Source organism: Ambystoma mexicanum, chromosome 2q (assembly GCF_040938575.1).
Source record: "Ambystoma mexicanum isolate Mex_15411 chromosome 2q, UKY_AmexF1_1, whole genome shotgun sequence".
In the NCBI taxonomy this organism is placed as follows: domain Eukaryota; kingdom Metazoa; phylum Chordata; class Amphibia; order Caudata; family Ambystomatidae; genus Ambystoma; species Ambystoma mexicanum.
The window spans coordinates 648,273,605-648,288,268 of NC_090924.1; the positions used below are offsets into that span (position 1 = coordinate 648,273,605).

General features: G+C 47.1%; 1 long non-coding RNA gene across 2 annotated transcripts in view; it reads right to left on the reverse strand.

Moving 5' to 3' along the window:
- Window positions 1-340: 340 nt before the first annotated feature.
- LOC138569657 (uncharacterized) overlaps window positions 341-14,664 on the reverse strand; it is a 1,296,145-nt gene continuing 1,281,821 nt past the window's right edge. For both annotated transcript variants that reach the window (XR_011303296.1, XR_011303294.1), the window contains one exon: window positions 341-3,214. This is a non-coding gene — a long non-coding RNA (uncharacterized lncRNA). The remainder of the gene's footprint in view (window positions 3,215-14,664) is intronic.

The window sequence follows — 14,664 nt, forward strand, 5'->3', positions numbered from 1 at the left end:
ATCCCCTATTTATGATATTTACTTTCCTAAGCTAATAAAGTTGATTATATCCTTCTCCCGCATCTGTGTACAGTTTAGGTGGTGATGAGGAAATGCACGATCCGCCTGCAGCAAGCCATCGAGCTGATGTTTGTCACGGTTTATTACGCAGCACATGCAAGCCAGGGAACTCTGTCCCTTGAAATGAATGTGGCGCATGATAAAACGCTTTTTATTTTTTTAGTATACTACAGATTCTTTTTGAGTAGGCCTCCAACCCGTCTCACACCCAACCTCTACAAGCACCCCATGTCATAATGGATTAGGAACCAGGCCGGTGTGTATCAATAAGATATTTATTAATTTATTATTTAATGTCAAACGAAAATCAACCTATTACAACAGCCACCAATGTTGTGGCAACACAAATACAAACACTTCTAGAAGGCAGCCAGGTTAAGATATACTGTGATACTACTTCCTTTTTTATTGGCATAACAGAAAAAGAACAATTTACCACACAATGATAGCATTAGCGTTAAGCACCCCCCCTGTGACACTCAACCCCCAAACATCAATGGGACTGGATTCCTTTGAATGAAAGGCAGTGGCAGGGAGCAAGAATACAGAGGGAACATCGGTTTTGGTCTGGTGCCCACAGAAGAAAGATGGGGAGCCAGCAACGCTGGGGAAAATATGTTTTTTGGAGCACCAATGGAAGAATGTTGTTTTTTTTATTATTTCTCCCAACTGCTATGGGAAACAGTTGGAAAAACAGGGTATTCGCTTGCTTATGTTTAGAAAGACAGGCAGAGCATTTAGGGAATACTAATCAGCACACAAGGTGAAAATCAATTTTTAGAATATCCAACACATGGGCAATGGAAAGGAAATGCAAATGAAAAATTGTTTTGACCACACAAAACGGAAAATCGTTTTTTGGGATGTCAAGCTTAATTTCAATGGAAAAGAAAATGCAAATGGAATTAGTTTTTTACTGAGGCTGCAAATGACAGGAAGGCTCTGGGAAAGGGGGTAGCTCACACAAGGCAACCAGTTTTGGTTCAGGATGACAGATGCAAAAAGAAAATACAGTGGCAAATGGAAATTCGTTTATCAGGGCCCAATTTAAACACAGGGACACATTTGTTTCTCAGGTCACAATGGGATTACTTCTTTTGGGCAACACTTTATAACTATAACAATTAACAAAAACACTGGGAAAAAGATTGCTGGTTTCGAATTACACCAATCCTGATCCCGTGAAATTCAATGGGGGAATTAATTGATTTACTTACAAAAATACACTAGGGATTTACACAGACAAAGGAGGGTTTTTTTAATGGGGATTTGCTAATATACATGGGCAAACAAGAGATTCTTCAAGGGGGAGATGACGGAAATGCACTGGCAATTGAGGTTTTCAATGGGGAATTTTCAATGGGGTGATCTTGGATGCACTGCTACAAAAAGGAAGGGTGTATGCAATTTAGGGTGAAGGGTTATTGCTACTTACATAGAAAGCCTTTGATTAAGGTTCAGGAAAGCCAGCTGCATCTCAAGACACTCTAGTGCAGTCCACCTTATATAGCAGAAATGACATCACCAATTTGACAATCTAGGGGAAGTACCCTGCAATAAACCCTGCCGCTCACTCTCTGTCCCCAGTCAGGATTGGTTTAGGGGTTTGGGACAACATCTGTTTTTTTCCATTTGTCATCATCCATCGATCTCCTTTCAACTTTTTGGCAAAACCTAGTTATGTATCACAACTTCATAATTGTACTAGCAACCGCCATACTAAAAATATTTTCTGTTTAAGCTGATCATGGGAAATTAGATAAGGCGACCGCCAAATCTGCACGATGTAGCATTGCCATGTGTCACATTTTTGTAATGTTCATAAAATGTACAACAGTTATGAATATGTAAGTTATCAAGCATATTCTTAATTTAATTTCCCACCTTTTCACCAACTCTCACATTTGTAACATGTTCAGATCAGCCAGAAACCTAGTCTAACTGGCCATTACAGTTCCCAGAGTCACAGGTAGATGAATTGTATACCCCCAAAACTGCCTGGAAATTACATGAAAAATGGTGTAAAAAAGAAATCAATCCACAGTACGATTCCTGCGGAAAATGCCTAAAATGAAAATAGTCTTTTAAATTAATTGGGAGTGTTCCTGTGCAGCAAAGGGGGGGGGCTGCTTCATCCCCCACCGCCATCTGTCCCCCTGGGTTAGCCTGTGACCATGAGTCTTTTTGAAGTGGATGTAACAAGGATTCACACCTTTTAGTCATGCTCTAGCCAAGGATGGCTTTCTCTTGAAGTTCTTGCTTCCCTGGTCAGTGGGTCTGGAGGATAATGAATTTTGATGCCTTTTAACGAGACCAAATTTTATTGCGGGTTATTAGGTGTGAGATGTGACATCCAGCTGGAAGTAGGGCTTTCCTTTGTGAAATTTTGCCCTCAGAGGTTTTTCCTGACGACTAAGTGTCTCTTCCAATGGTTTTGTGGGTAAAACATATTATACATTGCTTTGGTCAGCCCACACACCATGTTTTGCTTTCGTGACATTTTCTGTGAGCAGTGATATTTTCCCCATTTTGGCTTTTAAAGCCATTTTTATTTGCAAACACATGTCCAGGCCGTTTTTGTTTTCAATGTTGAAAAATCCTGTTTCCATGTTACAAGATTCTTTGATTCCTCCTTCTTTGTAAATGAAAACTGCTGCTTGTCCATTGATAATTATAGGTATGCCCCTTTCCACAGGGCTCTTTAACTTTACATGAAACAAAAGAAAAAGTCAGGCCGTTATTGTTGCAGTGTTTAAATGCCTGCCATTTATGTGAAAGGCAAAAGCAACAGCCAGACTGTTTTTGTTGCAGGGTTTAAATGCCTGTCATTCAGGTGAAAGGGACTACTGTCTGAGGCCTTTAAATGCACCGCACATGCCACCCCCCTGTTCTTCCATGGCTCTTTGTTGGGAAAGAGCAGGGCAGAGTAGGGTTTCCTGGGTGTAATTGTCCTTCATCAGGAAGTGGGCACTCCAGTGTCCCGTTCCGTCTCTGGGTTGGGGGGTATGGCATGGCACCCACTTTCCTTCTTTTGGTAGTGGGTACTCCAGCCTCCCCTTCCATCTTTGGGTTGGAGGGTGTGGCACAGCAACCCCTTTCTTCCTTCCCTTCCATGTCCCTGGGGTTCTCATCGGGCTCCGCTCTCAACTCCAGGCTGGAATTTAAGGAGATTAGTTCTCTAATAGAAGATTCAAAAAAAGGTTTCAGTACTTTTTACACACATTTTTCCCAGAAGATTTACAAAGAATTTACAACAACAACAATCTACAGTTTTACATGACTTTCGGCTTCATAAATAATTATTATAATTCTTGGGTGTTTTTTTTTTTTCTTCATTTGTACAATAACACCAAGTAAATTACTCTCTCATACATATATATATATATATATATATATATATATATATATATATATATATATATATATATATATATATATATATATATATATATATATATTACACAGCCCACGGTAGCGGCCGTGTAGTTATGGTTAAGTGGCTAATCTCATAGGAAGAGCACTTTTTCGGTGGCTTATAAATTCGCTCCCCCTGGAGGAATCCTCACCAAACTTTGCAAAAAAAGTATATGGCCATCTCTGAATTTATTCGCCAAGTTGGGTGAGGTTTCGTGCAGGAGGGGGCAAAGTTATAGGGGAGTCTCACTTTTTTTTCCTCCATAGACTGAATGGGGAAAATACCTTGCTTATGGCTACAGCCCGAACGGCTTTACGGATTTTCACCAAATTTGCGGCAGGAGTGGGGGCTTGGGTCAGAAAGTGTGATTTTGCAGAAATCGGACCAGTACTTTTGTTGCAAAGGACTGAAATATACGTCCCAAAAAATGTGTGATATCTGAGTCCGCTGCACTGACCCATTTCCCAGCTCACTCCGCGGACTGAAGTCTCATTGGCCTGTGGTACACCGTGATGTCAGTGAGCATTGGACGCAGCCAGTGGTTGGCTGGAGGGAAGCGTGCTGTGCGTCAAATGTTTTGGGAAACGCTGCCATGGTGTATCGGAGGACAGTGTAGAGGTGTGTGTGCCAAGCCCCTAATGCATTGTGTTCATGGCTGGGCCTCTTGTATCTAACTGTGTGGCCACTAAAAGTACTCAAAAATCTGCCTCCACTCCGGCGTGCCTTTTCCCTGTCCGAAGCGCGGTGAAAACTGTGAATGCACTGCAATGTACGGTGACGTGTTGTGCGTGAATAGTTTTCGATAGCGCCGGCATGTTGTTTCCGAGGGCAGTGCGGCAGCGAACAGGCCTGGAAAACATAGTTTACGGCATCTGGTGTATCTGGTGGTGGGAAGAAGGGATGGAAAGGGTGGGGAAGTGAGAAGTGCTGCAAGTATTAGAAGAAGATGTTGGTGTGCCAGCGGTATCCGTGGATACTATGCCAATTTGCAGTTATTTGATCAGGCAACAATCTTGTGTGATCATTGCAGGCAGCCTTCATTATGGCATGACAGCTGCAACAGCGATGTCTTTCTGTGATGAGTGGTGGCAGGTACATTTGCAGAAGGGGAGTGCATTCCACAAGACATACACATTTGCAGATAGGGTGTACTATGGTGCGCTGTTTGTGGTAAGTTAGTAACCCCTTTAATGCATGACTGCAGCCCTTGCACAGAACAGTATGTCCACTGGTTGAAAAGGTATGTCGACTGGTTGAAAGTCGGAGCCACATTGTCGCTTTGTGTGTGTGGTTTGGCTGCATTGCACACATTGTTGGTTGCATGGGTGTGGTGATTGCTAGAACATCGTACAGTTGTCGCTGTATGGGTGGAGATGCTGCAGTGATCAGTCGTGTACTCTGGCCACTGGGTGCACTAATGCAATAGTGTAAATATGGAAGAGGTTACGGTGCAAATGGTTTTTACATGTGCTTGTGTAGTGTGCATTGCGCTGATTACTAAGTGTTGAAGTGCACTTTGCACTAGTGCTTGTATGTACGTAGCACAGTGTGGAGAGCAGAAACAACGTTGCGGTGATTGTGTTGTTTGGTTGGCATTATTACAATGGTTTCTGATTGGAAGTGGGTAGTGGTGCCAAATCCTGTGGTATGTTTGTGCATTACAGTAAGTGGAACATGTGTGCTTGCATTCCTGCTTTAGGGTGCAGAGGTTGGGTGGAAGTGCTGGTGCCTATGTTGCCTTTCTGAATTGTGGCACATGCCCACATGTTCGCCTGCATAACTTTGTTATGTTGTGGTGGGTGTCGCCAAGGCCTAGACTGTAGGGTGCATGCACCCAACAGGCTAGGCCTTCATCACAGCCACCACAATGCAATGCAGTTATGCACTTGTCATTCTGCATGCATGTCAGGTTGGTGACTTGTACGCAATGGTTGTGGTGGACATTGTAGAATTGGTAGAGCAGCAGAAGTGAGCTGCTATGTGTACAATAGTATACAGTGCACATCATTGCCCCTATTGCACAATAGGAAGCCACATGTCATCTGCATTTGCTTTGGTTAGAGCCTTAGAAGAACCTTGCTTTAGGAAGTACTGCAAGATATGGCAGCATGAAAGGACGTGCTCAGCGGCACACGTGTAAAACATGGCCAATGCACACAGCCTCCTACATGCCGTTCACCACACCTGTACCCAACAGCATAGGCCTTCATCACAGCCACCACGGGCGTGGCCAGCGCTCATGGCGTAAGGAAGTGAATCCACAGGGTTCCGTCCATGATCCTGCACTAGATCCTTTTACGGCGGATAATGGTATATTAGCGTGCAACTAACAGCAGCCCCAGGCAGAGGAACTCTTCCCCACCTCCCGGAGTGCCTCCGGAAGAAAATCGGACCAGGGAAGCTACTGCAACAACCATCCAGAGCGGTCCCCCTGCACCCTTCAAAATGGCATTGCTGGTGTCTCAGTGCACTGGGGCACTTTTGAACCTCAAGGATTGCTGGAGTTACCTACATGCCCGCACTGATCGGCATGGTCAGCTCCTGATGAGTGCACAGAGGCAAGTTCGGGTACATTGGAGCAGCGCCGCATAGAACGCACCCCCATTACAGTCCTCCGCTCCTCCACAGACTGCTGAGCTGCCCGGTGGTGCATGTGTACACCGTCCACACAGATGTGACACACTCCGCCACATAAGGCAAAGATGGACACCCACTCAAGAAGGAGGTGAGAGGGAGCCCCAGAGCCACCAGAACAGCGGAGCCCCATGAGCTGTTGCTGTGACCGGAGGCACCGGACCACAGTAAAAGAGAGCCGGCAACAACACCGAGGTCGGGAGAGGCGGAGCCTGCAGGGAGCCTGACTGCAGGACCCAGCGAGGGACCACAGGTACAGGGGGACCCAGAGCTGCTGCCACAAGTGAGGGAGTGCAGCAGACCCAGCGAACATATGGTATCTTCCTCATGAACCTGCCTCCCTTCCCTAGACACGGCACATGGGCACGTGCACTCTGATGCAATAGGGGAACCTTCACTGCGCCTTAATATAACGTTGCACCTGAGGAATCCGAAGACTGGTAGCTGCCACCTCCTGCCACCTCTTGCCCACAGCCTGCCTACAAGCACTTGGATGGCAGCGGACCCAAGCGGCCACCCCTGAGCACACTAGGCAACTTCTTGAGAATGCTCACAGGAGTGACCCACCTACTGGGGGGTAATCCATTAAGTGGATACTGGAAGTAACCCCATAGTGTCCCACACAGAAGAGAAGTTGCCCGTCGGGCTGCTAGGATCGTACAGGGTACCCCAAACTCTCACTGGGCTACGACTATTAAACACACACTGGACCAAGACCCTCAGCTCTTGCTCATCCCCCTGTGGGCACTGGGACACCTGGCTCTTGTCCAAACAATTGGGCGGGCAGGGGGTGCAGTGGGTGCTGTGCTGGCAGGCCACACAATGCCACGAAACAGCCGCATCGGCCGGGCAGCTGTGGACCCAGAGTGCCGCCTTCACCACACAGTGAGGAAAGCATGCTTTTGCCATCACGGTCCCACTGAAATAATTGGACAGTTAAAGAACATGATTGCGGACGCCCCACTCCCCTGACCACAGGCGGCACTTGCTGACTGAGACCTCAGGAGTGCACAGACCATCGGGAGAGCCCCAGGTCGGGTAAGAACAACCCAGAGCGTGGTCGCTAAAAGCACAAAGAACCAGACACAAGCACCTAACCTATCACCACTGTGTAGCAAACCCATTCAAACTCCGAAACCCGGGGACCCACTACCCTGCACACATCAAACCAACAACCCTGCGGGCTCAAGTGAACATGTGCCTCTAGAAAAATAAAGCTAAACCATCCATAATGGAGCCCTTCAGAGCAGCCAAACCCAAACAACAGCAACAACCAGAACCCTCCGTGTAACAGGAGCCATCTTCCAATCCAGACAACACCAAGGATGCACAGGTGCTCCAAGCCATAGCAGCACTCAGGTCATTCATTGACACCAAAATAGATGAGGTCAAATCCGACATGCAGCTGATGCGCCAAGACGCCCGTAACCTAGTGGAGAGAGTGTCCACTGCAGAAGCTGGGCTACAAGAAACCGCTGAGACCACGTGGGACCTGAAAGACAGAGTCCAAGAGCTGGAAAAGAGAGTGACATACCTTGAAGCAAGATCTGAAGATGCAGTGGAGCGCGCTCGCCGCAACAATGTTCGCATTTTAGGCATCCCGAAAGACATGGAGGGCGCAAACCTGACTGACTTTGTGGAAACCATGCTATTGCAAGAGATTGGCGCCGGCAATTTATGCCAAGGCTTCTCAGTGGAGAGGGCTCATAAATCCCTACAAAAGAGGCCCCCTCTTGGGTCACACCCACGCTCGATGATCGCAAAAATCTTGAATTTTCGAGACAGAGAAATCATACTCAGTTACTCGAGAGAAGGAAGAGAAATCAAGTGAGGGGACACTAAAATTGCCATTTACCCAGACTACACACCGATAGTACGAGCCAGGAACTCTTTTGTGCCAGTAAAAGGGAGACTCCAAAAACTCAACCTCAAGTTCATGCTGCTCTACCCATTTCGCCTTAAGGTACTCTACAAGGGGAAGGCGATTTTTCTTGAAACGCCGGAGGCAGCCAGCATGTGGCTGGAACATAATAACTTAGCCGGAGACGACGAACCCGTCACTTGAGCGGGAAAGGGCTCGGGAGGAGGGCGAACCATGAGCAAGCATAAAAAGGACCTTAAGAATCTGCAACAAGTTGATCACTACACTACACTATCACTGTATTTTCACCTTAGTTCCTGGTTTGGAAGGCCAGCCCGCTGATCCACAAGCAAAGAGCACCAACACCCAGCCAGTAGAAAGTTCAGTGCAGGCCAGTTGCCAGCACTTTCCCTGTGCCAAATGGCCTGGACAGGCTCAGATGGCCGGGGGACACCTGAGCACCGCCCTGTTGTGACGGCAGCTGGGAGCAGTTGTTCGTTGTTATTGTGTGTTTGTCTGCCCACAAAGGCGGTGGTCAGGACAGTTGCAGGAATGTGGTCTGGAGACTGAAGGGGCACAGCCCCTCAGCCAGTGCGGCCGAGGGGCATCTTAGTCCAATCCCTCAGAGACAAGGCAAGGGCAGAGGGTGGTCGACCTCCCAATGGACCCCAATGTTGGTATGGCAATGCAAGTCGCAGTGTTAACCTGGAATGTCCAGGGTTTAGGCACCTACCTTCATAGGAACAGGATTAGGTCATACCTAAACAGAAGCAGGTTGGGGATAGCACTAATACAAGAGACTCATCTGACAAGAGAGGCTATGGCTGGGCTGCAGGCGCGCTGGGGAGGGCAGGGGTTTGGGGCAGCCTATTCCAAATTTGCACGTGGAGTGCTCATGTGGATAAGCCCCCAGATCCCTTTTAAGCTACTCCAGGAAGAATCAGACCCGGAGGGACGGTATGTGATAGTGCGGGGATACATAGAAGATAGAGGTGTGCCTAGTAAACTCTGATTTCCCCAATTTTAACGTTCCAGACCATTTAGAGTTATTATACAACAAGGTAACTCACCACAGGAACAGCCTTTTCATTTGGGGGGTTCTTAACTGTGTCCGTGACCTAGATATGGACAGATCTGCTCCTCCTCTAAACCGTGCCGTAGCGGCCTCCACTGCGTTGAACTCAGCACTAGAAAGACTAGACTTGACAGATGTCTGGGGCGAACTACATCTGGGGCAGAAGGGCTATTCCTATTACTCATCCCCACATAATGTTTACTCTAGGATAGACCACATATTCACAGGCAGGGAAAGTCTTGTACACATGGACTCGGCACGCTATTTGGGGAGGTCCATATCTGTCATGATGCCTACCCCTGGGCATCCGGATCAAGCCCATCAGCCCCGGGAGCAGGCATCCAGACATTTACAAAAACCCCAGCAGCCCCAGCTAGGGGCTGTCTGGGTTCAGTCCTGGCGCCGCAGGCACCAGGCTCATAATAAAAATCAGCCCTGGCGCCATAGGCGCCAGGCTCATAGACATTACTTACCTCATGCAGACCATGCTGCAAATAAATCCAAGCCAACGTGAGGCCTGGATGGGACTATTTTACTACAGGGACTATTTTTTACTCGGGTGTGGTCCTGGGGAACTTCTTTCCTGGGACTACTTTGGAGGCTATTTAAACCACGCCCGAACAGCAGCACATGCTTCGTGTTATTCTGCATCCAGCAGCGTGACTCTCACCGTGCCTGCTGCCAGCATCCAGTCTTCTGCCACGCCCGCGTGCCTGCAGCCAGCATCCATTCTTCTGCCATGCCCGCCTCGAATCCGGAGCTCCTAGAATAAAGAGGAAGAAAAGGACAAGGTTAGAAAACAAACTTATTTCAAATTCCTCACCTAATTCCGGATCCATTTCATCTTCCGACCTGGAAAGTACACCAGTCTTGCAGGCGTTGCTTCGCCAGCTCCAGCACGGAGCCATACTCATCAGTTCTCACAGCATCTTTCGATCCGGCACTGTCTCCATCATTTCTTCGCCGTACTCCAGCACCTAGGGGCACAAGAATAACAAGGTGAGCCAAGGAAATCAACAAATACCTCTTACCACCATAGACTTACCTGATTTACCACCGGCGGTATTATTCTCCATATCTTCATATGCCGCATCTGTAAAGAGGGAGAAAAACAACACGTTAACGCATGCAATAGTTACCGGACAGCGTTGGGTAACACAGACTCTTACCTGAACGCCAGCAGCAGCTACGAGACCTTCTTCTCACGAACTCAGTTGCAATTTAAGGAAGGAAGGGGACAAGAGTGAACATCGGGCATATTGAACTCTTTGAACTTGATACTTACCAATCCCGCCTGGGACTTCAGAGTCAATGCTTACCGGAACTCTCCCAACGCCTTCAAACCAGTGAAGTAACTGGTATCTACGCGCCCCTGCAAGACACGCAGGATGGAAAGCTCATCTTTTACAAACATAAGGTGAGGTTACTAAGGGGATATCGGAGGTGATTAGTGGGGGAGAGCGAGAACAGTTGGGAGGCCATCACTAAAACCCACAGGTGGCTAATCCCTGTCTCCACTTGCAGGAAAATACTTCTTTGGGTCCAGCAGACAAGACTAGGCGGGCCAGTCCAGACAGTCATCTCTGCACTACGCATCACGTTGACGGAGACCGCAGCTGTCCGGGTCCGATCGACACCCCTGTGGGGTCCAGGTGAGCGTAACAGAACACAAAGCCTTTCTAAAAATACCCACCCGGGTGTTATGGAAACCTCGGAAACCGACCAACTGGCCCAATTATTGGGAGAACTTAGGGCGGAAGTACATGCCGCTCACCAAGAGACTAATGCCCTCAGGAGAGAACTGATTGTCTCAAAGGAGCGCACTGATGATCTGGATAGGCAACTACTGCAAAACCAAGCTGGGCAAATGCCCCTACCTGGATATGGGGGAAACCCAACCCCCGTTTCATCAAGCAATCCTGTGCAAGTGGTTTTACCAGGAAATATTCCGTTAGCTCCACCCGAACGCTTTGCTGGGGACCCCAAAAGGTTTGCCTCGTTTATGAACCAATGCTGCTTGCACTTTTTATGCAGACCGGGAGCCTTTCCAAATGACCAAGCCAAAGTAGCCTTTGTAGTGTCATATCTTAGTGGCAGCGCAGCGGATTGGTCCATTCCGTTAGTCAACCAGGATGATCCTCTTCTGCAGGATTTTCAGGGTTTTCAAAGGAGCATGGAAAAACTATTTGCCAGACACTCACAGGGTCAAGCCCTGGACAACAAACTTTTATCCTTACGACAGGGTAACCCGGATCTGCTAACCTATATTGCAACCTTCAATAGGTTGGTGGTGGAAACCGGGTGGCCGGAGTACAACGAATTACGTTGTTTCATCGTGGACTTCGGGGAGAACTCAAAGACGTCTTGGCTCAAGTTGTGAACCCACCTCAGGATTGCACAGAATTTATAGACTTAGTGGTCCAGCTAGACCACCGACTTCAGAACCGAAAGACTGATCGAGCTAAGTTTGAGAATCGGGTATTGGTTAAACCCAACGTTGCCCCCAAAGGAACAGATGCATCTGAAACTATGCAGATCGGGGGGGGTTAAAGGACCCTTAACTCAAAAAAGAGAAAGAAGACAACAGATGCAGTTGTGTCTGTACTGTGGAACCTCAGGACATTTTCTACGGGATTGCCCTACAAAACCACCCAAGAAGGTGGTAGAAGTTGCTGATAAAAGCCACATAGAGCCTGATTCGGGAAACGACCATGCCCGACAAGCGTAGAGGTCCACTTGCCGAGCTTAAAGAAGGACACTCAGACCTTGCATCTGATCATCCCAATGGTCCTACTTGATCCCAGGCAGCCATCACGTATCCACCCAGTGAGGGCATACATAGATAGCGGGGCCGTAGGAAACTATATGGACCACAAATTGGTGTCAAGGATGAATCTAACTCTTTGCAAAAAGACCACTTCGGATGTCATCACCACAGTTGATGGAACTGAGATTGCCTCGGGGCCTGTAACTCATTCCACTAAAGAGATGACACTGTTGAGTCAAGATGGGCATCGAGAGACTATTGTGTTTGATCTAATCAAAGCCGCACAGTTCCAGATAATACTGGGGATGCCATGGTTGGAAACACATAATCCATGTATAGAATGGCAAGAGAAGAGAATAACCTTCCCGGATTGTGCACACACCTGTTACCTGGAGAAAACTTTGAACAAAGGCCTGGCTACAGTCGTTAACCCAATCGTGCAGTTACCTCAGGAATACCAAGCATTTCAGGATGTTTTTCAAAAAGAACAGGCCAATACATTACCTCCTCACAGATCATACGATTGTCAAATCGACCTCCTACCCTGTGCACAACCCCCATGCAGTAGAATCTACGCCCTCACGGAACCTGAAAATCTTCACCTACGGAAATACTTGGACCAATACCTTGCTAATGGCTTTATTCGTCCTTCCAGGTCTCCTGCATCCTCAGCTTTATTCTTCGTGCCAAAAAAGGAAGGTGACCTTAGAACGTGCATAGATTACCACACATTAAATCAGATCACTGTAAAAAAACAATACCCATTGCCTCTGATCCCCGAATTACTAGACCAAGTAAAGGATGCTTGTATCTACACTAAGTTAGATCTCCGAGGGGCAGATCATCTGGTACGTGTCAAGAAAGGCGACGAATGGAAGACTGCCTTTCGCACCAAGTACGGATTATTCGAATATCAGGTGATACCCTTCGGGTTGTGCAATGCACCAGCAGCCTTCAGTATTTTATGAACGATGTCCTTCGTGAACTCATTGACGTCTGTGTCGTCGTATACATAGATGATATTCTAGTGTACTCCTCCTCAGAATCAGACCATGTTAAGCACGTGCGTGCAGTCCTTGAGAAACTACGCCAGCACAAGTTATATGCAAAATGTGTTTTTCATGCTACGGAAGTTGAATTTCTTGGATTTATCCTGACTCCAACGGGAGTCCGAATGGACTCTCGAAAGGTGGACGCAATTCTCAAGTGGCCATCACCCAGTTCAGTCAAACGGGTACAAAGCATGCTCGGATTTGCTAATTTCTACCACAGATTCATTCCGGACTTCTCCCATGTTGTACACCCCATCACAGCACTTTTGCGAAAAAACAAACGCTTCTTGTGGACCGAAAAGGCTGAAAAGGCCTTCCAAGAGCTGAAAGCGAAATTCACATCAGCACCTGTCTTAAAGCATCCACGCCCTGAGCTTCCATACATAGTAGAAACTGATGCATCCAGTTTAGCCATGGGAGCTGTCCTGTCCCAGAAGGATCCTGAAACTGGTCAACTTCACCCAGTAGTGTTTTGAACTATGCGATTACCGATAAAGAGCTATTAGCTATCAAATCCGCCTTTAAGGCTTAGCGGCACTACCTTCTTGGTGCCAGGCATACCATTAGCGTAATCACTGATCACCGGAACCTGCAGTATTTAAAAACAGCCAAAGCCCAATCATCGCGACAACTTCGATGGGCATTGTTCTTTGCCGAATTCGATTTTGTGATCACTTATCGACCAGGCAGCGAAAATGGCAAAGCAGATGCCTTATCCCAAATAGGGATGGGAGAAGCATACGCAAACCTGGAACCGGTGCCAATAATTCCCGAGCAAAGAATTCTTGGCATAACTACTCTACAGACACTAGAAGATATTCATTCAAAAATCCAACAACTCTTCGATCCAGCAACCCTGCAGGACTGGGTAAAGAAAGGCCCGGACTACTCAGTCGTCAATGACCTACCTTACTTTCAAGGATGACTATTTCTACCACACAAGGAAATACAAGAACTAGTCATCTCCAATTACCATGACACCCTGATGGAAGGGCACCCAGGTATCGCAAAAACTGAAGCGAAAATTAAGAGACAGTTCTGGTGGCCCACTTGGCAAAAAGACGTAAAGTCATTTGTGATGTCTTGTGGCATTTGCGCCCAAAACAAAAGCCAGAAGAAAAAACCTGCTGGCCTTTTACAACCTTTGGATATTCCACCTATACCATGGCACACCTTGTCTTTAGACTTTATTACAGATCTACCTCTATGTAATGGATTTAACACCATCCTAGTTATTGTGGATCTTTTTTCCAAGATGGCCCACTTTATTCCTTTAAAAGGATTACCTTCCGCTTCAATTTTGGCCAAGGAGTTCCTCGAAAACATTGTTCGAATACACGGATTTCCTTCCGTATTGGTCTCTGAGCGAGGCAGTCAATTCATTTCACAATTTTGGAAGAAATGTTGTCAATTGGCGCAAATCGACGTGAGGTTATCAACCAGTCGCAATCCCCAGACCGATGGTCAGACGAAGAGGACCAACCAGACCCTTGAACAGTACCTACGTTGCATGCTGCACCAGACCGAAAGCAATTGGAAGGATATTTTATGGATTTCCGAATATGCATACAATAACTCAGTACATTCTGGAACCGGACAAAGCCCCTTCTATACCATATACGGACATCACCCTCGAACCTCAGAACTCGATTCGCCTCAGCACTTAGAAATGCCTGCAGTTAGTCATTTACACTCTACTATTACCAAGCCTTTAAGGAGGCAACAGAACATTTGAAACAAGCGAAAGAGAAATATAAGAAAAATGCTGATCAACATAGAAGCGATACTCCACGATATCAG